The 24,303-nt window shown below is 28.5% G+C and overlaps 1 protein-coding gene across 1 annotated transcript in view; it reads right to left on the reverse strand.

The window, feature by feature from the left end:
* The window catches only part of Madm (MLF1-adaptor molecule), a 423,601-nt gene that overhangs the window by 398,366 nt on the left and 932 nt on the right, over positions 1-24,303 (reverse strand). The window lies entirely within an intron of this gene.

The following is a 24,303-nucleotide window of genomic DNA, read 5'->3' on the forward strand; positions in this document are numbered from 1 at the left end:
ATGAATGGACTAGATTACCGCGCACAAGCTTATTATATTTTTAACTCTTCTGAGAACTGTACATTCCACCCTCATTACAAAGGTAGACATTAAAGTATACCATGTAGGTATGATGAAATGCCGCACAAACGCGCGCGCGCTCACATCATTTCCACTAACATTAATACATCGATTAACTTCGTTAAAGAGAATCAACTTGTTAATAACTTACCCCGTTTTTACGCACGGCCTCCGAGAGTGCCTTTTAGAATTTTTTAACAAACAACAAAAAAAGGCTTTCATAAATAAGGATAAAAAAAGAAAGAAAGAAAAAGGTCGGTTAGTCCAAGAATCTCCCATGGGAGCTACGAATATGTATAAATTTTATCTACTCCTGTACCAATTGAATTCCGCATAGCATCAATATAAATTTTTCTGGTGTTACGAACGGGATTTGATTCATGATTTATTTAACTTCATAAAAAACGTACATTTTTTAATTTCATCAATAAACGTACATTTCTGAACAAGAAACTGATTTTACTCAAAATTTTATATTCAGTAGTAATGCTTAATTATATCGGCTCGATTATAAATATATTTTCTTAATTAACAGTTAGTAAAACCAACATAAGCGAACGAAGTGAACTAATTAATCTAGGTAACATAAAAACATACATCATCATAACCTTAATTTCATTGTACAATTATCACTTTTTTACATTAAATAAATATTACTTCACATTTAAACAGAAATATACAAGATCCGTTAACTTTTAATAGCGGGTTTTTCTTCTTTGTTACTTTGACAAATACTTACTTTGGACGCATGGTCGATCATCTCAAGGGAGATCAGCACGTTATAGTTGCGTACAGATTAGAAATGTAAACTTGAGCGATACGAGGTACGAAGAGTATTGTATTTTTATTTGCATCAGTTAACGGGATATTCAGTTATCATGTAAAAGGAAATATTCAGATTCTCACCCGCGTATTCGATTTTAAGAGATTTATTTAAATGAAATTTCACAGCTAATTTATTTTGCGTTACATTTATTTATATGCAGTATTATGCATCAATTAAACGAACGAAGCGACCGTTGATAGAATCATAATTTCAGCACGATTTGTGTTGGGAAAACAACAAACGAATGAAAGGTGAAACTATATTTTTCACCATTCGTAAAAGACTCGTGACAGCAGTGCATGCTTACACAATATGTTTGCCGTAGAATATAAGCGGAGGTTTCACACCATTAATCGTAGAACAGAACGACTACTTGAATACAGTATAGGAAAAACTATGTAATAGATGTTTCCATCGAATACCTGACGTGCAAACCTCAGTATTTACTAAAAAAACAATGAATAAAAGAGGGACGAGTTAGAAATTAATTCTGTAGCGTAACTTTTAAGTAGGTAATGTATTAGTCCACAATATTTTTGTACGAAATGAAAATAGACTATACCCCATAACCTTTGGCAAAAAACTCCTCCTTAATGCTGCTTAAACTTTGCGACTCCTGATGGTAACAATGGCTACATTAAACCATTCTTTTGGCTAACGAACGTACAAATAACTAAACTTATATCAATTTCCTAAAAGCAACCTCGTGGTTTGTTAGCTAAGTATTATATAAAGTAAAACATTTTAACTCCTTTTTTTTATATAAATATCAAACAATTTTAAACGAAAAAAATTATGTATTTTATATATATATATATATATATATATATATATATAAAGTGAACAACAAAAATCAATAAAAAAAAAACCATATAAAGAAGAATCGCTCGAAAAGTTTCACTTGCCATGTATAAACTGTTCGTTTTTATCCAGTTAATTTATAATGATAAACTGGAAATAAAATTTAAAGTCACCAGCCTTGCGTACCGTTTCCATGAGTCAGAAAGTAGAAAAGAAACGACAGCCGGTGAGGTCGGTTCTCTAAAGGACCGGAGGCGATGGTGGTAGGACAGCGTACCACAACCACACACGTACACATTATTCTTTGAAGATATACAGACACATTTAAAGTACAAACTCACACACACAAGCGACTCTCAGTCGTGTCGGTTGAAACCGGTCCGTTCTATTATTGGATCGACCAGTTCTCTGTATCTGGTACCTAGTACACATATTTATACATACATACAAAGCATATATACATAAATGTATATATACAGAGGAGCTAGCTCACGACCCTGATTGACACTTCAAGGTCATTTATCCCCACCATACTCTTTCCATATAGTGTCATTCTTGTGTACTCGACTACTTACCATTAATATTAAATAGTTCCTTCCTCATTTTTATTACACATTATCTATCTATCTCTCTCGCCCAGTCACATACTCTCCTCATTCTCCTTCCTCCATAACAATATAAGATACAGGAATACAAATTATAGTGGCGATTGTCCAATATTAAAAAAAAATATCTATGAGAATATCGGTAAGACGTGAAGAATGAGAAAATAAAATGCAATAATTTTTTAAAACGTACTTATCCTCAAATTCCTGCAAATTTCCGAATTAAAAAAAAATTACAAAATTCCATAATTAAAATTAAATCAGAATAAGCGTTCAAATTAGTATTAAATACAACTTCCCGACTGTCTAATGAATGCATAGATGTTTATAAAAATAATTTTATTCTAATTTTATTTTAAGTAATTAATAGGCTTGCTTGAGTACACCATTTACCTCTGTTTTTCTTGCAGCAGCGACGCACATAAATGAACTGAGTTTCAAGAGACAACAGCTAATTTTTTCCTGAGAGCTCCCAACGTTCAGCCACCACTTGTGATGTACAGGATGAAGGATCACAACCGATAGGATAGGACAAAGGATGCAAAACCGAATTCGGCTCAAAAAATAAGGCTGACTGGAAACCACTTCTTTTCTAAATTTATGTAATAAACCCGGCATAATTCTAGTTACTCTTGAGAATAACAAATGTAATTTCGTAACCCGATTGTATCTTTAATGTCAATTCACCTATAACCATTATGTCATCCTTAATACATGTGATTTTTTACTTGAAGAAGTACTGTACTGTTTCCAGGGAAAATAGAATAACTATTTTACTCAAATAAAACTATAAATCGTATAAATCACGTCAGGAGTAGTTTCAAATATACTACTTCCAAGGATTAAAAATACTTGGAAAGATCTTATTTTTTAAACGGCTTTTTGTATCGATTTATAAACTAATGTGTAAATATATTAAACGCAGAATTTTATATTTCTATATTGTTCGTCTTTATAATTATTTTTTAGATTAAGGTCTAGTATAATCTTGTTAATTATATTAAAAAAAAACTAATAGTAATAAGATATTTAAAATAATTAGTATACGATAAAAAAAAATGTTTAAATATTGATCAGACAGAATTACAACAAACTTCTGAATAAATAAAAACAAATTAAATAAATGACGATAATTAAATTTAAAAATAAAACAAAAACTTGGGAGGCGTTAACTAAAATTATTTGGTTTCATATTGTTTGTAACAGGTAATTTAAGGTTATGTCCTTTCTTATCCGCCCAGTAATTAATTAAAAAAGACTGTACGGCTATATTTTAAATAAATAACATTTAAAAACACAACATAAATAACGAATCGATAAAATTAATATAATAATAGTAAAGCTATGATGAACAATATGAAAAATAAAACAACCGCTTTCGGTTTTTACGCCATCATCAGAATAAAAACAAAAACTAAAAGTTACAATAAAAACTTAATACTACTTAAATACTAGTAACTACATTACACTAATTTTATTACTATAATCTGCTTTAACGTAATCAAATATTGCCTCAACAAACTGGTTCTGACAAGCCGCAGACATTTATCCACGGAAAAGGGAAACATTTATCCGAGGAAAAATATCTATTACAGAAAATTATCCAGCAAGTTTAACAATATTTTACAAAGTCACAAAAAGGCAAACAGAAGAAAACATTATGACATAAAAAACTATAATAAATACACATCAATAAGTTACAACGATAATTTTTAGTAATTATCTTAAAAATAAAACAATTACAACAAATAAAGTACAATTAAAACAACCGATTTAAAAAATAATAATAAAAAAGACGCATGACTAACAATTTATCATTATTACTGGTACTTTATAATATATATAAAAACAAACTATTAATAAACGAACAAATAAAATTACAATTCGATCTGAAATTATATAATTCATTAAACAATTTATCGTATAATATCAATTATTTCAAATACTTTAATACTATTAATAATTTTTAATATAAATTAATGAAATTAAACTGGACTTTAATCAAAAAAAATAATGACAGATAAACAATATAGAAACATAAAATTCCATATGTAACATAGTGTATTTTTATACATCGGTTTATAAATCGATAAAAAAATTTAATAAGTGTTACAATGAGAAATAAATATGTTATAAAGGAGGGAAAAATGGATATTAATATTTCAAAAAACGCAAACAAACATGATAAAAATAAAAGCTCGATTGATTCTTCAAGCTAACGTTCAAATTCAATTAAAAATACAGTCACTTTTAACCAGTTTTGAACGAAGATGTTACAAGTAATACTTATTCGTCGAGAACTGTTCTAATCTTAGAACAAGGTTGCCTGATGATGAAATTTAAGACCCCCACGATGTAATTTAATTTCACTGAATGAAGGTATCACTTGTACGATTAAATGCACCACACTTCATTCTTCACTTTCTTAGTAAACCCGACAAGCGATGTTCTTCCGTTCACCTATTCAAGTGCGTACCTTCTTTTATCTCTCTGGCAACTTAAGATTCTTCTATCAATTTTTTAAATTCTTCTGTCTTCAATCAAATCTTCGTTTTTAAATCTTTTTCTATTTCTTTAAACCGTATGATCTTTGCGGTTCTGTTTTCGTAAAGATCAAATATTCTTTTTTCGAATTAAATACCCGATTTTTTCTGTATCTTTTTTAATTTATTTTTCACTTTACAATTTTTAAATGCGATTTTCATATTTTGCTCCATATATTTTTCTTTTCTTTACTTTTGTTATTTCAGCTGTAAACATTCAGCACCATATACTGCTTCTGGTAGAACCAGAGTTTTTATAATGCTTTAAATTATATGACAGAAATTTTTTGTTGTAAATGTTCTTCGTGAAACGATAGGTGATTTCAATTTTTTGTATTCTGCTTTTCATACCTTTTTTTCGATTACATTTGGTACGATATTTCCAGATATTTAAATTTTTGGAGTCTGTTATTTCTTTATTTTCGGAAATTTTAACGGTTTGAATTTTATTTTATTTGTCACTGCAAAACCACTCGTTGTTTTTCCAGAGAAATTTGTTGACCAATTTTACTAGCGCATTCATCTAGCTTTTTGAATGCTTAGCCTATATCTTTTGATAAAACCGTAATATCCTGCGAAACCTAATAGGTCTGTATTTATGAATTTTAAGTCTTGCGTCCATTTTTATTTTTTTAAGTAATACGTCCCTTTTTTAAGTTTTTCTCCCAATCTCAAAAAAAAGAAAAGTTATTTAGGGTGCAATTAAAGAGAATTTGTAACAAATTCTGTGACTAGTTTTTAATTTCGAATGGTTCTGAAAGTTCTCCTAAAAATTTCCTTTTGATTTGTGTTTGTTAACGTTTCTTTTGTAATGTCTACTTTTTTGGAGGTCTACTTTAAATTCAGGGACTTCAAATAGTGTATAGGAGTCGTACACAGGTTTTCTAAAATCTACAAATTTTTTTACTAATTTCTGATCTTTAATTTTGTGTTATCAGATTTGTTTTAAATCGTCTTTCTTTTCAAGTTCTTCGAAGTCTACATCCGCTTCGGTATTTTCAGTTTCTATCGTCGGCTGTATTTTGTTTAATGTTTTGAACAAAATTTTGTACCGGACTAACATCAGCGACGTCTCTCTGTAGTCGTTTATGTTTTTCTTATTTCTTTTTTTGTGGAGATGATGTATTAAGCGTTTTTACAATTTCTGAATTTTTTTCTGTTTCCTTAATTTGTTTAAAGATTGCTTCTGGTTTTTCGCGTAGTTCGTCGCTTGCATATTTCAGCATTTCTACAATTACACTGTCCTTACAGATGTTTTTTTATTATCTTTAAGTGAATTTAATATTTATTCTATTTCCTCTGCGTTTGGTGGTTGGGAATTCTGATCATTCGTCCGGAAGATAAAGGTTTTTATAAAATCGGGGCAGTGTAGCAGGTTTCAAAATATTTAGCATTAATTTTTTTTTTTATTATACATTATTATTACTCCTTTTACATGTTTTATTAAATTAAAGCCTGATAATTCGGATTTGAAAATTTGGTAAAAAACTCTTGCATTAAACAATATAATTACGTTAGAAAAATTGATATTTCAACCGCTAAATTTTATTTTTTTAATCCGCTATTATTTAAAGCAAATTAAAAATAACATAAGAGATAACTTTGCGGAAAAAATAACAAAACATATTAAAGAACATATGTAACGTATTGAAAAGGAATAAGCCGAAACTAATACAAGCTGAACAGATGTATACTTATTAACGTTACGAAAGCAATACAGCTTAAATGTATACGGAAAACAAACAACCAACCATAAAAGACAAGAAAACAGACATTTTACAAACAATGGAGCCAGAAAAAAAAATGGTAGCAGACAAAAGAACCTACATGTAAAGTTAAAATAAATCAAAACATATGAGATATATATATATATTACTAACGTGATAAATCACTTAAAATTATTCTTGATATAGAAAAGGTAAGTCACCATAAAAACAATTTTTTTAAAGTGTGGAAGTAGTAATATACTAGTCCATGAAAAATCTAATTCACAAATAATAAATATTAACAGAAAAAATAGCAATTTCTACTACATCGTGGAGAAAGTTTATATAAACACTTCTGTTCCCATAGAAACAGGTATATTAATAGATTTCTTTGTACAATCTGTCTTAGCCTTCTTACGACAGGACAAATAATGTACATTATATAAGTCAGTCTTTATAGCACATGTGTCTGGCGCACGACATTACATTTAGGGTAAACAGGAAGGCGACTGGAAATCTTTTCCCTCCTCACTTTTATTACAAAACCTGGCGCATCATGCTTGTTACTCTTCAGAACGACTATTTACTTCCACGAATGTTAATCGCGTTCATTTTGGTTCCTACAAGCGTTAAGTTACAGTTAAAAATGCATCTTTTGCAATACTTTAGAAGAAAAAACTAAGAACAAGGTAGATTAACTCTGCAGAGAATTAGTCGTTTTAAAATAAATGAGCTTCATAGGTCAACAAGAGCCTTAACAACAATTTAAATCACAAAAACCTTCAATATAAGTGCTAAATTCTGCGCACCCATAGTAATTTGTTTTATCTTCCTAATTTATTAGTTTTTACCCTCTACATTATATTCTAAATTATATTACAAAATTCTCTTTTATAATTCATCTTGAAAACAACCGGCATAAAGTTAATATTCTCCTGCAAAACTAAATTTCTAGAACTGTTTGTCCATGTACCCATTCCTAGCTGCAAGGGTTTTCAGCAGAAAACCTTGTCTGTTTGTACACGCACTTTAACTTTTCATAATTACTAAATCCGTTTCATACAGGTATATTATTTTCTGTACAAATTTGTTCAGAACTTTTTTACGACCTCCTTATTTTACTCATCCTTTGAAAATTTTATTAAATAATAAAATTCTCATCTCGTTATTCAACCGATTAACTTTTTATCGTTTTAAACCAAATTTCTCTTAGGACAATCGATCCAAACCGTTAATTATTTATTAAAATATCTAGTTTTATTTAAATACATCCACATTCCGATAAACCCGTTCTTATATAATACTAATATTAAATAATGCTAGCTGCAGATTACATTTGAAAGGGTACGGGCATACCGATGGTATTAAGTTTATTAAGACTACACAACGATGTCGCCCAGACTTTTCTTACAAAATTAATCAAAAATATATACAGATTTAGAAATCACAATGCTACCTACTGTTTAGCTAACTTTACACAAAGCCAAAGTATAACAAAAAGAGAACAACAAAATCAACCTCACGGCACGTAAAGTATTCAGAAAGGTGAAACAATATAACTTGGAATTAAAACAACTGGACGAAAGAAATTCGTTAAAAAATGTTTCAAACAATAAACTGGTGCCTATGTAACATATATTATCTTAAATACTAAATAAAATGTTTAAGTTGCACACAATCATATATTAGTTTATTCAATAAAAAATAAAAAAATAGCATAACTGAAACTGTCAACTTACATCCTGGACCCACCTACAAGATCGGTTATTTGGGTAAAATTAAAATAACAGGACGACGTTTGAAGCATTCAGTTTACTAATAAATAAACTACTATGAGACAGACTGGATCTGCCACATGATGGAGGCAAGAATGCTAATAAAATGAATGAGCGAGTAATGAATATAAATAGGCAGATATTATCCGAATAATTCCTACGGGCAATAGTTGTGTGCAAAGACGAATTGATAAGCGGCTAAAAACATCGAAGAACCGTTGAACGCAATCATCTAGACTTGCCGATTTTCAATTCAGTCGGACGAGTCCACTTTAATGAAGCGTTGTTGTCATACGTGAGGTTTATCAAAGATGAGAAAATATTTCAAGAACTATTATTTGCTAGAAATTTAGAGACAGATGCAAAGGGAGAAACCTTAGATAATACGTCACAAAACAGGAGATCCTTTTGAAGAATATTACGCAAATTGCTACCGATTGCGCTCCGGCTATGACAGGGCATCACAAAGGCTTCATGGCGTACATGGCGTTAAAAATAAAGTTCCAGACGTGCTTGTTGTACAGTGCGTTATTTATCGCCAACATTTAGTTGCGAGAAACCTGAGTGAACGCCTGCATACATCACTATAACAAGTTATCAGAACAGTTAATAAAATCAGAAGCAACTCGCTAAATGACAGATTATTTAGTAAGCTTTGCGTTGCCAATGAAGATTTCAACCGCTTGCTGCTTCACACGGAAGTGCGCTGGCTATCAAAAGGTACTTGTCTGACTCGATTTTACAATCTGTTTGACTCTGTGATACAGTTCCTGTAAAAAAAGACACAGAAGTGCGTGACAACCTCATTACATCAAAGAATGATAATGCGTATTTGACAGACCTATATAAATTGTTTAATGATGTTAATCTACAGCTTCAAGGCGACGATTTGAACTTGATTAAAACAAAAAATGTCGTTGCTGCTTTGATAGTCAAACTGCTATTACACAAAAGAAATATTAGCAGACATGAATTTAATAACTTCCATCTCCACGGTGACTTCAAAAAACGATTACAGGACATTTAAAATGTGGACATACCAGACTGGGTGTTGGATTCTTTTTCAAATGCCAACACACAGCAGAATCATCCCAGTTAGAAGAACAACTAATAGAACTGACAACAAACGAAGAGATGGAAATAAAATTCAAGAATGGCTACCGAGAATTTTAGCTGCAAAAGCCAATCCCGCAACTGTACATGGATTACTACGTCTTCTGATAGTATTCCCACCGTCGCATTTGTCTGAACGTGGATTTAGTGCTGTAGCAAAGTTACTAGCCAAAAAGAGAAATCGGCTGCATGTTACCGAACGCGGCGACTTGCAGCTGTTTTCAGCTGCAAACTCGTTAAAGCACATCAGATTTATCCTTCGCATTAATGTAAGTGTAATTTTTCAACTTAAACCTTTGTTTTCATTATTGTATTGTTAAATTGAATATGCAATCCTATTGTTGTTTTATTATTATATAGATACATTTGTAATTTTTTTGAAAGCAATTTTAATAAGAATATTTCCAAATACGATTAAATATGTGTTTTAACTGCTCTCATTTAAAATGTAAGTTTCAACTCAGAAACAAGATACGCCACGTTTAAAAACAATAATTGCGATCGCAATTATTTTTAATAGTTGGAAGTTTAAAAATGTTTGGGAGCGCTAGAAAATTCTTGATTCTCAATGTGAGCGGTGGGCAAAAAAGTTTGAGAATCAATGCATTAGAGCAATGGCCAATGCGGATCCTATGAGCAGAAAGGCTGCAAGAATGTCAAGACGATCGAGATGTGTAACAAGCAAAGAAGTATGTTGGAAACTAACACTAAAAGATTGGAAATGATGGAGAAAAGAGATAGAAAGACCCAGATTAATAGAGAAATATAAGTTAGCAGAGGACCTGAGAGAAAAAGAAAGCGCCAGGTTTAAAGTAAGAAAGTCCAAAATAAAGAGGAATGGCAAACAAAAATTAACATGGAAATCTGACCCTATATGACACAGGATATAGTAAAAATAAGATCAGTAACCTTTGAATTAGAAAGTCAGAGCTATAAAACACAACTTTTATACATAATTCAAACGAATGAAGATAGTATTATACAATTAATCGAATTTTATCATAATTATTTACCGAGTAAATCACCATATATACAATAACTACATATTCTATAAATGAGTAATAAATTAGATTAATAAGAAAGTAATCTGTCTGTTTTTCAAATAATGACCTTTGGAACAGAAAGTTAAAACTGTATAGTCGACTTATATCTCTATTCTTTAAAATTTATGAAAAATTACTTTTATCGTTAAAATATTAAACCAAACTCATACAAGGCAAAACCTTAAAACTAAAAAACACACGGGCAATTATGGGATAAAAAAGATATAGTAATAAAATACTTTTAATTAAAATCATATAGTACAAAAATAAAAAATTTGTATTACCAGAAATTCAAATTATAATAAAGATCGTAACAAATAAACATAACGTCTACGATTACTTGAAAAAAAAAAAAAAACTAAAAAAAACAAAACTGCTTAACGTAGTCAAAGTTGAAAGTGGAAAGGTAGTTTAACTACAGTCTAACCTGTTTAAACTCAAAACAAAATGGCCGCCGATCAGGATCTTTACATCGGTGTCATTAATTTCCCTGCAAATACTGATGATGACCGTTTAACAACTGAAACATGAATCTACTTTTACTGCTCGTAAAAATTTCTTTAGAATTTGATCTTTTCAAAAACATTAACATTCATGACAAACAACTAAATAAATATATTTTAATGTATTATAAGAAAACTTTATGAATTTTGATAGTGAAATCCGATAAATATTAATACGGACTTTAAAAATATTACTGAAGTTAAACGATGAAGCTAAAAGTTAACAATACATGACTGAACAAAACTGTACCGATCATTATATCCAGGTTTATATGGCGAAACCCACCGGGTTGGTCTAGTGGTTAACGCGTCTTCCCAAATCAGCTGATTTGGAAGGCGAGAGTTACAGCGTTTAAGTCCTAGTAAAGCCAGATATTTTTACATGGATTTGAATACTAGATTGTGGATACCGGTGTTCTCTGGTGGTTGGGTTTCAATTAACCACACAAGAATTTACAAGACTACACTTCATTTACACTCATACATATCATTCTCGTTCATCCTCTGAAGAATTATCTAAACGGTAAGCAGAGAACAACTAATTACAGCCGATCAAAAAAGTGAAGACGACTTGATGCCGATTCCAGAATCATCATCGCATTGAATTGGAAAGTAACGTAATTGGAAACTAAGCTTTTTTATATTTATTTGGTCGTGATGAAGGTATAAAAACAAATCATTTTTCAGCAATATTTTGCATCACTTTGATAGTACTATATATCTGATCACTTGCTAGGAATTTCAAAGCTATTATAAATCCATCTTTTCAAAAAATAATCGTTTTTTATCTGTTTCAATAACTATAAAATGACAAATGAAACATGAGACCTAGTGTAAATCTACAAGTAAATGTGTCTCTTTCTATTTTGAAACAATGAGTTATATACACTGTTTTGACTTAGTAGGGAATATTCATGCGCTCACATATTCCATAATATTGCCATATTTTTTTTATTACATAATAACTAAATAAAAAATTTAACAAAGCAATAAAATTAGAAATTTTATTTAGCAATGTTTAATCTGTAACGGTGCGTCATGTTATTTTAAAATTCACTTCTATTCGTATATCTGATAGGAGTACATTTACTATACCTCGCTTAAAAACTAATAACTTACTCAAGTTCAGCGTAACAAAGCTTACAAGTTTGCAGTTTACATAAAAAGAAAAAAGAGTTTCTGTAATTAAATAAAAAGCCATAAAAAAAGGAAAATACCTACGCAGACGATTTAAATATCAGTCTAGTTTACAGGAAACAACAAACAAAACTTATCAAAAAAGGTTTATTAAGTTAACACTTAAATTGTAAAAAACAAGATTTTAAAACAAAGAGAAACAAGAAGTTGGACTTGCAAGGAGGCTTTATTAAAAGAAAACTAAGAAAAAACCTTAAACAAAAATATTTTATAAATAAAAGAACATTTTCGGGCAGTAGTTTAAAAAGAAGTAAAGAAACTAAAAAACAATAAAAGAAGAAACGCAAATAGAAAAATTAAAACCATTGACAATACTATAATGTAAGGAAAAAGGTTATAAATTAAATGAAAACTAACAAAAATAAGTAAAAGAAAAGTAAAACAGAAGTAGTAGAACCGTAAAATTAGTGGAGGAGTGGGATTAATCACGGTGGGGTAGTGGCCCCATCCCGAAAATAGTCATGTTTTTTTTTATTTTTGGATATTCATTTAAAAGACAAATATTTGATTTTTTTTTAAATCAGCAACTAATGAAACTCAAGACACATTTATGTAACGCCATTTATGTGACACCAGTATGTAACGCTATTTGTATTGAAAATATTTTACTTTTTAATATTATGATAAAATTTTGTACTACATTTTTTGGTAAGTAATTTTAAAATTTAAGTCGATTTACATTTAATAAAAAAAACAAGATATTGAAAAAATAAAATATATTTAAATGTTTATAGAAATTTGGTTATTTGCAAATAGTCAACACATTTTAAGATGATAAATTATTCCTCATAGTTTTCTAAAAAAAAATATTAATCTTTGAAAGCTTGACATTTTTTTAAACCGATTTCACTTATCTTCCATATAAATGTATAAGTAATGTTTGAGTTTTTTATGTAAGAGTCTGTGTGCTCCCAACTTTAAATGCAAATGAATTACACTCCATAGACATTCACAAACACACATTTTTAATTTGTCTATATTCCTTCATAAATGTTGAAACATTTCTTACAGAGAAGTTTATATTGCCGTTATTAATTTCCCTGCATACACTAATGATGACTGTATGTCTGTTTTTAATATTCCAGTTAAAAAACTTGCTACCAGAATAATTAAAGTATTTTAAAGTTGTGAAATCAAGCAAAATTAATATAACAGCTAATAATTGTCAATACTGAAGAGTTACATGCAGTTAGGATTTATGACAGTATAATAAAATTATGTAAACATTTTACATTATTATCTAATTATTTTATTAAAAAAATACACAATAAATTTTAGAAAAAAGAGTGAGAAAATAAATGTAAATCAATCATATAATTGTACAGGAAATGATGCCATCACAGAGTACTTGCTTAATGCAGATAAAAGGTGAAATTTTTTAAAAACGGTTACTAAGTACATCGAATACTAGAATTATAGTATGCATAATTAATTATTACAATTGTATGATTCATCTTAGACTTTTGAGACGATGATTCATTTAATTACTATAACTAATCTCCTTGAAATACCTCACCCACACGATAATTTTAATAGTTATCTAGAGCAAAAATTTCTAGGAAACAATACCTACAAGATTATTAGATATAATTACTTTATATTAAATTAAACGAGCACAATTCAAAAACAGTGAACTACAACTGTGTATAGCAAGAATCTATTACGTCCTATTAAGTAATAATGTATAAAATCACACCATAAAACTTTAGAATAACAAAACTCTCCATCCAGTAATATGATGATTTTTATAAAAGTTTGGTAAATCTGCTATGATTATACGCACATCAAATCGACTACTTTTCTAATTTAGTCACTTACAAGCCCTGGAATAGCTGAACAGAATGCAAAAGGTTCAAGTAAAAATAAAATGAGGGTTAATATCACTACTTTTCAGTAATTAATTGATGTCTGGCTACGGTTTAAAACGTAAGTATTTTGTAATTATTTTAAATACATACTGACTGTGTATTAAACAAGCCACACCTAAAGGGTGAAATTGCCCATCTTGATAACAACAATCAAAATATAATTTTAGGCTTACGACTTGTAAGATAATATAATAAAAAATAATTAACAGCAGCATAAATATTGAGTAAAAAAAAATAATAATAATTTGGAGGATTTATAATAAATCTGAGAAAATCTAAAAAAAAAACAATCTTTATGTTGCTTAAAACATAGTATTTTTAATAATACTCTGCATTTCATAAACAATAATTGAAATAGTTATGGTAATTAATGTAAGTTCATTTATAATGAAATGAGAGTAGAGTAAAAACCACCCAAATGATATTAAGAAGCACAGAATAGTCTACAACTCTTGTAGGAAATATTCCCTGATTTTAATTATTTTCCCTGAATTTTGAACAGATGATCTGACCAAGCTCCAGATAAAATAGTTTTGTTTTACATAACTTTTATTTTCAGGATTTACTAGTAGTATGGTCTGGTTGTACATCTGTAGTTCAGTCTGATACTTTTACACACACCATATAACTCTCGAGGAGGGTAAGATAGTTGTTTTAGGAACTCTTTACCTTTTCTTGAATGGCTCTTTAATACAAATCAGGAAAGCTACATTTGGTGCCTGGGAACTCAAAATTGGTAATCATAAATGGATCTCCTCTAGATTGTTGGTAAGGTGGAGAGGGGGAATACGCTTTAATTCTGTAGGGAATCTTGTAGTGTGGTCCTCAGTGTAACTGTCTTATCAACCCCTTTACTTTACCATATCCCTATGTTAGGTTCTGCAATTGATGTTAATTCCATTAGGTCCACAATGAAGGTGCCAGAAACTGTAAATGCTGCGAATCAAACGAAGGACTTTTTTGTAGTGGCTGCACAATAAACCAAAAATCAAATGAACCCCCCAATCTTTAAAATACTAAAAAATTACAAAAACAAAGGCTACGGATGGATATCGGCAAAAAATTTCAAACGGACAATGACTTTTGGAACAACTTTTAAGATTGCCAATTTTTTTTTTAAATTTGAACATAACTCCTTCTCTCTTCTTGTAGAAGGGAGATAAATAATTTCCACATACAACATATTTAAAAAAAAAAATTAATTTCCTTCACTATCAGACTTCTTAAAAAAAAGTAAAATTTACTAAGACTTAGTGCACATCAAACAATCTGTAAGTAAACTGACAGAATATAGTTTTTCCTCATCATTTAAAATTTTCTATAAAATCAACCTACTCAGATTAACTCTGTAATCAATAGATGTATATAACTACAGATAAAAACATGAAGTGATAAAAAAATAAAGAAGCAAGGAAAAAGGTACACAGATACAACATAAAAAACATGTTATTAGAAGCAATAATAATAGGACTTCCATCAGTTTGGTCCATTATCATTTATTCAGAACAATTCTTTATCATACTAGCCTGCATATTACATGTTAATAGACATATTAAATCATTATGTAAATAATAATATATTATTATTGATAACTATAATAATAAAACAACGATGACAGAATGATAAATGTACATAAAAAAAGATTACAGATCTTAAGTAAAAATGATTAACAATAATAACAGCAGCAGCATTGTAATTCTTTTCCTTATGATTCATTTCATAGATAAAGCTTATATACTATTATTATATTACTTATAATTGTAGTAATTATCAGCAGTCATTATAATACTAAAATAGACAAAACAACCTCAAAAGAAACAACTAGTTGACAAAAAATGGGTAACTAAGACAATTTCTATCACTTTTACTCAAATTGATTAAGTGGCTACATGTTATAACTATTCCAATTCAGTGTATGAATAAATTGAAAAAAAAAATTGTTTAAGAAAAAATTTCAATTTAATTTATAATACATTTGTTACAAAAAGTAATTTTTTTACTCTACAAAAGGTAAGGACACCAAAATAATTTTTTTTTGTTACTAGAGAAAGAAGTGATTACTAGCAGGGATGGATAAAAAATATTATTTCAGATAGATTTTATCGACTGAACAAGCCACACCGATTCCAGGATTGGTTGAGATTGTTCCTTTAGGAACCCTGCACAATTTCTTGAATGGCTCTTTCATTTCCGGAGAAAAAAACAATTTCTCAATTTATATTTAACTCATCCAATGAAAAATTTTGATCCATATGTTGTTCATAACCGAATAGAAATCCTCAGTTTCCTATATAATTGTTAACACAGGATGATCACACACACCGCCTAAATAGGGCCTGAGCTTCCTACGAAATTTATTTTCTCATGCTATGGTTCCTCCAAAGGCCCCCTTACTTGACCATTTCTCATTCCTTTTTTATTTCTTTGACCATTGGTTTCACTAACTACATTCATATTGTAAATTCTGGGGCCAGTAGAACCAGTTAATCCTTGGTGCAATCAATCAGAGGGGGCGGGGGAACTGCTTATGAACCAACTTGGGCTTTGTTTCTAAAAAAAATTATCACTTTATCAGCAAAGATCGCAATCTCTGCTATTAACATTCTGGTAAATTTTCTAAACAAAAAGTCATTAAACAGATTTAATTTTTTTTCATTCAAATCATTATGGTCCTACAACCGAGCTTAATCCCACAATCTTAACAATATATATTAAGGATTACAATATTTGGTAACCGATACTTGTAATTTGATAGTTTGAAATCTATTCCATAATTATAAAATGTTTATATTTAGATCAAGCACTGTGCTTACTGCCCAGATAATTATTTTTTTAAATATACTGATTATTTGCTCATAATTTTTTTTTAAAAAGATACATGGGTAAATCTGTAAAAAAAAACTATTTATTATATATATATAATATCAGATAACTTGATTTGTTATCAAGTGATTAGAAGAGGTGTTTATATAAAAAGTTTATATATACACACACAGAAAAACTTTTTATATAAACACCTCTTCTAATCACTTGATAACAAATCAAGTTATCTGCTAAAAATACTCTAAACGTTTTTCTGACTATGAAAAGAAAACTTTAAAAATGTGAATCACTGATCAATGTTACATATTCAAAACATCATTGATAAAATATTTTTAATGGGAAATATAAAATTAATTTTAAATATAATGCACAATAAGCGTAACAATGATAATTATGATGGTGAATACCAAAACTAGAATAACTAAAAATGTTAAGTAATATAGTATTACCATGTCAACCAAACTACCATGCCCAATGTATTATACTTGTACAGCAGTAGATATTACTTTAATACAAATAAAAAGTAAGAAACCCAACAAAATTTGTTTAAATAAAAGATCATAGCACTATTTTACAGAACTGCTGGTTATCAATTGGACAAGAATAACAATAATAGACTACCCTGAGTGGATGAACTAGCCCTTTTCCCTTTCATCCCAATTCCTTATTCTTTATTCCTTTCTCCTTGAAAAGCACTATAGAGGATTGATCAACTTTGCTGATTCAATCTGTAGCATCATCTGATGGCCAAACAGCCACCATTTTATGACTGGTCTTTAGTTAGGTGTGACCTGTGCGTATATATACATATAATGCGTGTGTGTGTTCTGACCAAAGTTTCTTGTTTCCTATCCAAGAAAATAAAAATTATCAAATCTATCAAAAATCTAATCTGAGATGCCAAGCTTTCTGTATTCAATTAACCAATAAACCAACACTAATAGTCACACAACAATACAGCATGCTGGATATTTGTTGATATGAGTCACTTTGTAATCAGCTCAAAATTAATTAAAGACCAATATATTCAATATTTTCTAACCTTCAGACAATCTTATGTTAATGATATTCAAGCAATATGTAATCCTATGCAAAAGAAGGCTGGAATAATTCATAGATGGTATTTTTTAAGTTTTAAAAAATATACTTCTGTTTTAATTATTTTTAAATTTATGCACATTTTACAGGTATACAAAAAGATAATCATAGATTATTAATGAATGATAAGAGTATTCTAATAATAAAGTTCCAGAATCAAAATCTACTCGTACAAATTTTTCGAATGAGTGGCTGTACTCACTGTACTTTTTATTATTATTTATAATAATGACAATAAGAACTTTAATATTGAAAAAAATCGTAATACAGGTGCAAAAAGAAATTGTAACAGCGCTACAGGGGCAAAAATTCAGAATGAAAATGTCATTTTAATTTGCTACAAACATTTCAGGCATAATTAAACTCATCTTAATCTGAAAAATTGACAAAATCTTAAAGAGACATTACACAAATCAATTTAAAACTTAAAATTGACAAGCATTTAAGTTGACAAACTCCTTTCTTGTGTGAAAACGTACCTAAAAACTAAAAATATATACACCATATGATAAGAGCAGCAATTAACAAATGTTAAATAATATATAATACTTAATGTTATTTTAAAACTTATACATTAAAACAATTCCAATATACAAAACACTATTTTAATAAAATACAAACACAGATTCTATATCTGACATTTAATCAATCAAATGTCCACGTATTATAACGAAAACGGTATTTATTACCTATAAATAAATACATCAGAAGTCAATGCCAATCCGTGCTATATAAATGAAAATATCACAGATATGACACTATACTTTACCAAAACTGATAAACTTTGGATAAGCTATTATGTAAATTCAAGGTAGAAATATATAACTGCTAACAAGTAGCACCTGAAATGTACAATTTCTTTAAAATTGCACCTTAGATTTCCAACATGGAAAATTTAATAATAGTAATAAAGAAATATGAGTACTAACAAAAAAATTAGTTATTTCCAAAATGAGAGAAAAGCAAATAAATGGTTAAATAAATAGTACAAAATATACAGTTTCGGCATTACAAATCATGCTATTTTAAAAAAAAGTACTTTGTCTATACCACAATTTTAATTCTTTGTCAGAAACGTTTCATGTAACATTCTTCATTTCACATAAAATCTATAACTTTCCTTATAGATTATAAACTTATTTAAAAAATTAAACGCACGCTTAAAAAGTTCCATGTCATCCAAAATCAGGTTCAATGGCCTGTAAAAAGCTTTACAATCTTGATTACAAATTTTCTCAACTCTCTTTAGTATAGCTAAAAGCTATTTTAACTTTTAAATGGTAAAGTAGGAATTAGTTATGAGAAGATGCAAATGTTTATAAAATCTTTCCTTGTTCATCTGTCTGATTAGTATCACCGAGTTACAAAACTAGGTTCCAGTGAAGAGAAATTCTAACAGTTCACCATGCTGAAGTTGAGAAGAAGCAAAATTTGTGACCTGGAAACAAGCCCGTGTAATTTTACTGAGCTTGATAAAATAATCAGAACTTAATTGCTGCTTTACAGACAAATTAATTAAAAACTTTTTCTTCTTTTTTTGAGAGGTGTCATCAGAATTCTAAGGTTCAAATTCTAGTAAAATCAGTTACTTTTATACAGATTTGAATATTAGATCATGGATACCACTGTTCTTTGGTGGTTGGGTTTCAATCCACCAAACATCTAAGGATTGGTCGACCTGAGACTGTACAAGACTACACTTCATTTACATTCATACAAATCATCCTCGGCTAAACAAAAAAAATGTTATTTGAATGGTTTGATTCTATTCCCTATTCCATTTTGTTGCGCACTAAGTTTTAATCCCGACATAATTTACATCCCCAGCTGCTTATCTTATACATTCCAATCTTTGTCTTCCTCTACATATCTCTTGACCACCAAATTTAACTTAATGTACGACTTGAATGTACAACAATGAAGTTTTAATGTACGACCCAACAAACTAGTTACCTCCTTTAGAAAATTCTATCACAGACTTCTCCCCCATTAATTTTAATACCTCTAATTTTAATTTAATATATTTCAAACAACCCAATTTTTGTCATCTTCCTGGAACACCATACTTCCATTCTTCCCGCTGTATAAGTTTCATTACCATTAAGTGCCACACTCCAAATAAATATTTTAAAGAAAATCTTTCTGTTCTTAGATCTGCATTAGATAGTAGCAGATTTTTTTTCTGCATAAATAAATTTTGAATGTATTAACATAGTAAGCTTTATTTCTTTCATCCTTTCTAATTTTACTCCCAAATTAGTGAAATTCTATAATTTTTGGTATATTGTATTCACATGTCATTCTTTCTTTTACATTTAATTATCTTCCCATTAGTCTTCTACATTTGTTTCCCCTAGAAATAAATCAATCCTTCTCTGAATTTATTCTCATTAACACTTTCATTTGAAATTTAATAGTAATTTGTAAAGAAATTTTTAATTTTTGAAAAATATAACTACCACAATATTTTCTGCTTATAATTTTGATATTCTCACATTCTCAGATTCAAACTTTCACAATATTCGAAACAATCTAGAAAAAAAACTAGTTATATTACATAAAAATGCACATACGGATGTTTTTTTATAACAAAAACACCTATATTTTCCTTTATATCATGTATAAAACAGTATCACATAACACACAAGTATTAAGTTACTGTGGTTGTTACACTTTATCATTTGAATTAAGGAAGAATAAACACAACTGCCCTACAACAGAAATGCCTACAACATGCCCTACAAAATGCCCTTACAACAACCAACAGCTGTCCTTCAGAAACCAGAAAAGCTTGTTTATCATTAAAAAAAGTCTTTAATACATAATCTAGAATTGTTAATCAGTACTACAGAATCTTGACTAGAACTGTCTTGTCACTCATGAAAATAGCAATCGTTTTCAAGTTTGAAAAATATTCCATTTCAAACTTATTAGGGAAAAAATACTCCTGATTTAGCTGTTAAATGATACTGCAGTGTTAATGGCCAAATTTATCAAAACCCGTAGTTATTTTTAACTTGAATGCCAATATTAATGAAATTTGGCTTCAATTAACAGAAATGTCTCAGCAATTATTACCTTGGGACTGTACAAGACTCTAAAACATTTTATCAATTAATGGCTATTATCAATGAGGACAATTACAAAAAATAAATTAAATGCTAGCAGCCATAATAAAAAGAATCCCTTCATAATAAATCTAATTTTTAGGAATATTATATTTTTCCTTCACAAAATAGAACAAAGGCAGTTTCTAGACATCTTTGTAAGTAGTAACTTTATACTAAAATATAAAAAACTAAACAACCTTGTTTATTTTAACCAACCATGGTTAAAAAAAAAACATTGTTGTCATACTTTTGCCTAACTTTGCATTAAAATAAATCTTGTAAGATTAATAAGGTTAAAAAAATACAGCTACATGGTGAAAAATTTATACAAAATTACTTATATAAAATTCAAGCTAATTAATAATAATCTGTAATTGCATATTAAACTTAAAAGACTGACCATGCTGCTATAATCAAATTTTTATAATGGAGATATTCTATAAATAGTTTATTTAAATAAAAATAATTGAATTTTAATACACTCCACAACTAAATATAATTTATCTCTTTTTACTCTTTATTAAAACTGCTTTTAAATATGCTGCTGTGAATATTTTAATTATAGCATTTTCTTCTTTTTTTTATAATAATCTGGAAACCAATTAATTCATTAAAAAAAACAAAATGTAATAAAATGATATGCAAAAAATTGTGCCAACATTACAATTCAGAAAAAATATAAAAACAACAGACACCAAACTTAATCAATACTTCTCTTAAAGTTATATAAATTTTATGATGAATCTAAACTAACCTCAATTATAAATCTTTCTGATTTGGTAGCCATTTTTTTTCAAGCCAATAATAAATATTTTAAAATTACAAAAAAACCTTATAAAAATTTCTATAATTTATACAAACAATATAAAACAGTTTTAAAAAAGGGTTAAACAATGACTAGAAAAAAAACCATGTGTATTATAATTAAACAATTTGTTTTAAACTTTTAAAATTTGTACATAAGAAATAATAATATAATAAGGATGATAATAATAATAATAATTATAATTTTTTTTTTAGTAAAAAAGTACTGTTTTTAAGTTATACTAAACTGATTATTTTAAGCATCACTCAAATAATGTAAATGAGTGCTTTTATAAAACAAAACTACAAAAACAGAAAATATAAATAACTACAAAAACCATGTAAACATATCGCACACAACCATGCAAATATAATAATGAATCAGAATAAAGATATTAAAAAAATTACAAAACTTTAAATACTAACAAGGGTCAGATGCATAAAAACTTCTCACAAATTTAATCCCACGTTAGGAAAAAATTTTATAAAATGTTTAGTTATAAAATAAACAAGGTGGTTTATTTTTTTACATCATTTTAGGAATACTAAATTAAGTAGGTACAAGACAGGCCATACAAACTACATACTTCTTTAGACAGAAGACATGTATGTCTTTAAAGACATACATGTCTTTACCAGGTCACAGTAACATAACGAAAAAGATTTTCTTAATGCCTACTCAAATTACATCACAATTACCCTCTTATGTCTATCTTACATAAATAAAAAACATTAAAAAATTATATACTACTAATAAGATACTTGTTTAGAATACTTGTAAGAATTAATTTTTAAGGAAGGAAATCTCAACCTGACCTTAATACAATACAGCAATGAATCTGAAGGCTAAGTAAGGTCATACTAGGTAAATGAGACTTTTAAAATTGTTTTCGCATGCTAAAATAATGAAAACAAGGTTAGAAATAAACATATATATAAAATAAATGTGAAGGTAGAATGGTATAAATGCCAGACACTTTACAAGTGGCAGTATAGCAAATAAAGTCCTAGTAAAGCCAGTTATTTTTACACGGATTTGAATACTAGATTGTGGATACCGGTGTTCTTTGGTGGTTGGGTTTCAATTAACCACACATTTCAGGAATGGTCGAACTGAGAATGTACAAGATTACACTTAATTTACACTCATACATATCATCCTCATTCATCCTCTGAAGAATTATCTAAACGGTAGTTACCAGAGGCTAAACAGGAAAAAGAAAGAAGTATAGCAAATAAAATAATAAAATTTAACTCCATATTTTATCTCTGAATCTAGTAAATTTATTTTGAATAGATCCTTACTTAATAGTTTACATTTACTACTAAACTAATACCAATAAATTTGTGATCTATTAAAATACAACTGGGCACACTATTTTTAATGAAAGAAAAATGATTTATCCCATATGTAAAAAACAAAAACATATTGTTATATCACAGCAAAAAAATTATCTTCAAATAAAATAACCCACAGCCTTGTTCAGTTAATCATAAATGCTTCCATAATTATCTAAATTTCATAGTAGTCCACCAATTCACCTTTCAGGTAAAATATTTCCACTATATCTAACAATGCATATAAGAGAAGAAGGATGTGATTATCTACAGAATATGCACAATTCTAATCACATTGACAAATACTGCACTAATTTGGCAAAGATTAACAAGTTCTTTAGAAAAAAAATTGTGTTATGTATGACAAATACATAATTTCAATTGTCAATTTTTAGTTAACATTTGAAAATAATCTGTTTACGTTATTATTTCTGTTTATCAAAACGATCGTGTAACATATAAAATATTTTAGACAACTTCATATTTAAAAGAACCACATTTAAACTTACTCTCTATTGGAATCAAGTTTCAAGTTTACTGACATAAAATAACATGACAGGATATACAATAAAATATTCTTTTATGAATGAGAAACACATATCTCAACTAAAATTTAATCAATCTAATAAAATTGAAAAAAGTAAATTTAATAGTCCTCTTAATAAAGATATACATCAAGAATCAATATCTTTTTATAAATTTATTACCGACATCACCTTCTGTGAATAAAGTATAACGAAATATTCAGTGGTTATTTGTGAATATAATAAAAGTTAATAGACAACTAATTAAAATGATAAAAGTTACCTGACCATTTTTTTATAGCTATAATTAAGAAGCAATTTTTTAGTAAAGATAATAAGCAACAGACTAAAACATAATTTTAAAACACACACGCGTGTAATTTGTACAAACAAAACAAAGTTATTTTTATAATTTTATTAGACAACAGTTGTATTAATAGAACATACAATAAACCTTGAAAAAATGCGAACGTAACTCTTTATTAAGAACCTTTTTGTAAATAAGTATTACACACAATATGTAATATTGCAAGATCGGAAAAACTAGTTTTTCCTATAAACCAACC

Source organism: Lycorma delicatula, chromosome 4 (genome assembly GCF_047948215.1).
Source record: "Lycorma delicatula isolate Av1 chromosome 4, ASM4794821v1, whole genome shotgun sequence".
Lineage (NCBI taxonomy): Eukaryota > Metazoa > Arthropoda > Insecta > Hemiptera > Fulgoridae > Lycorma > Lycorma delicatula.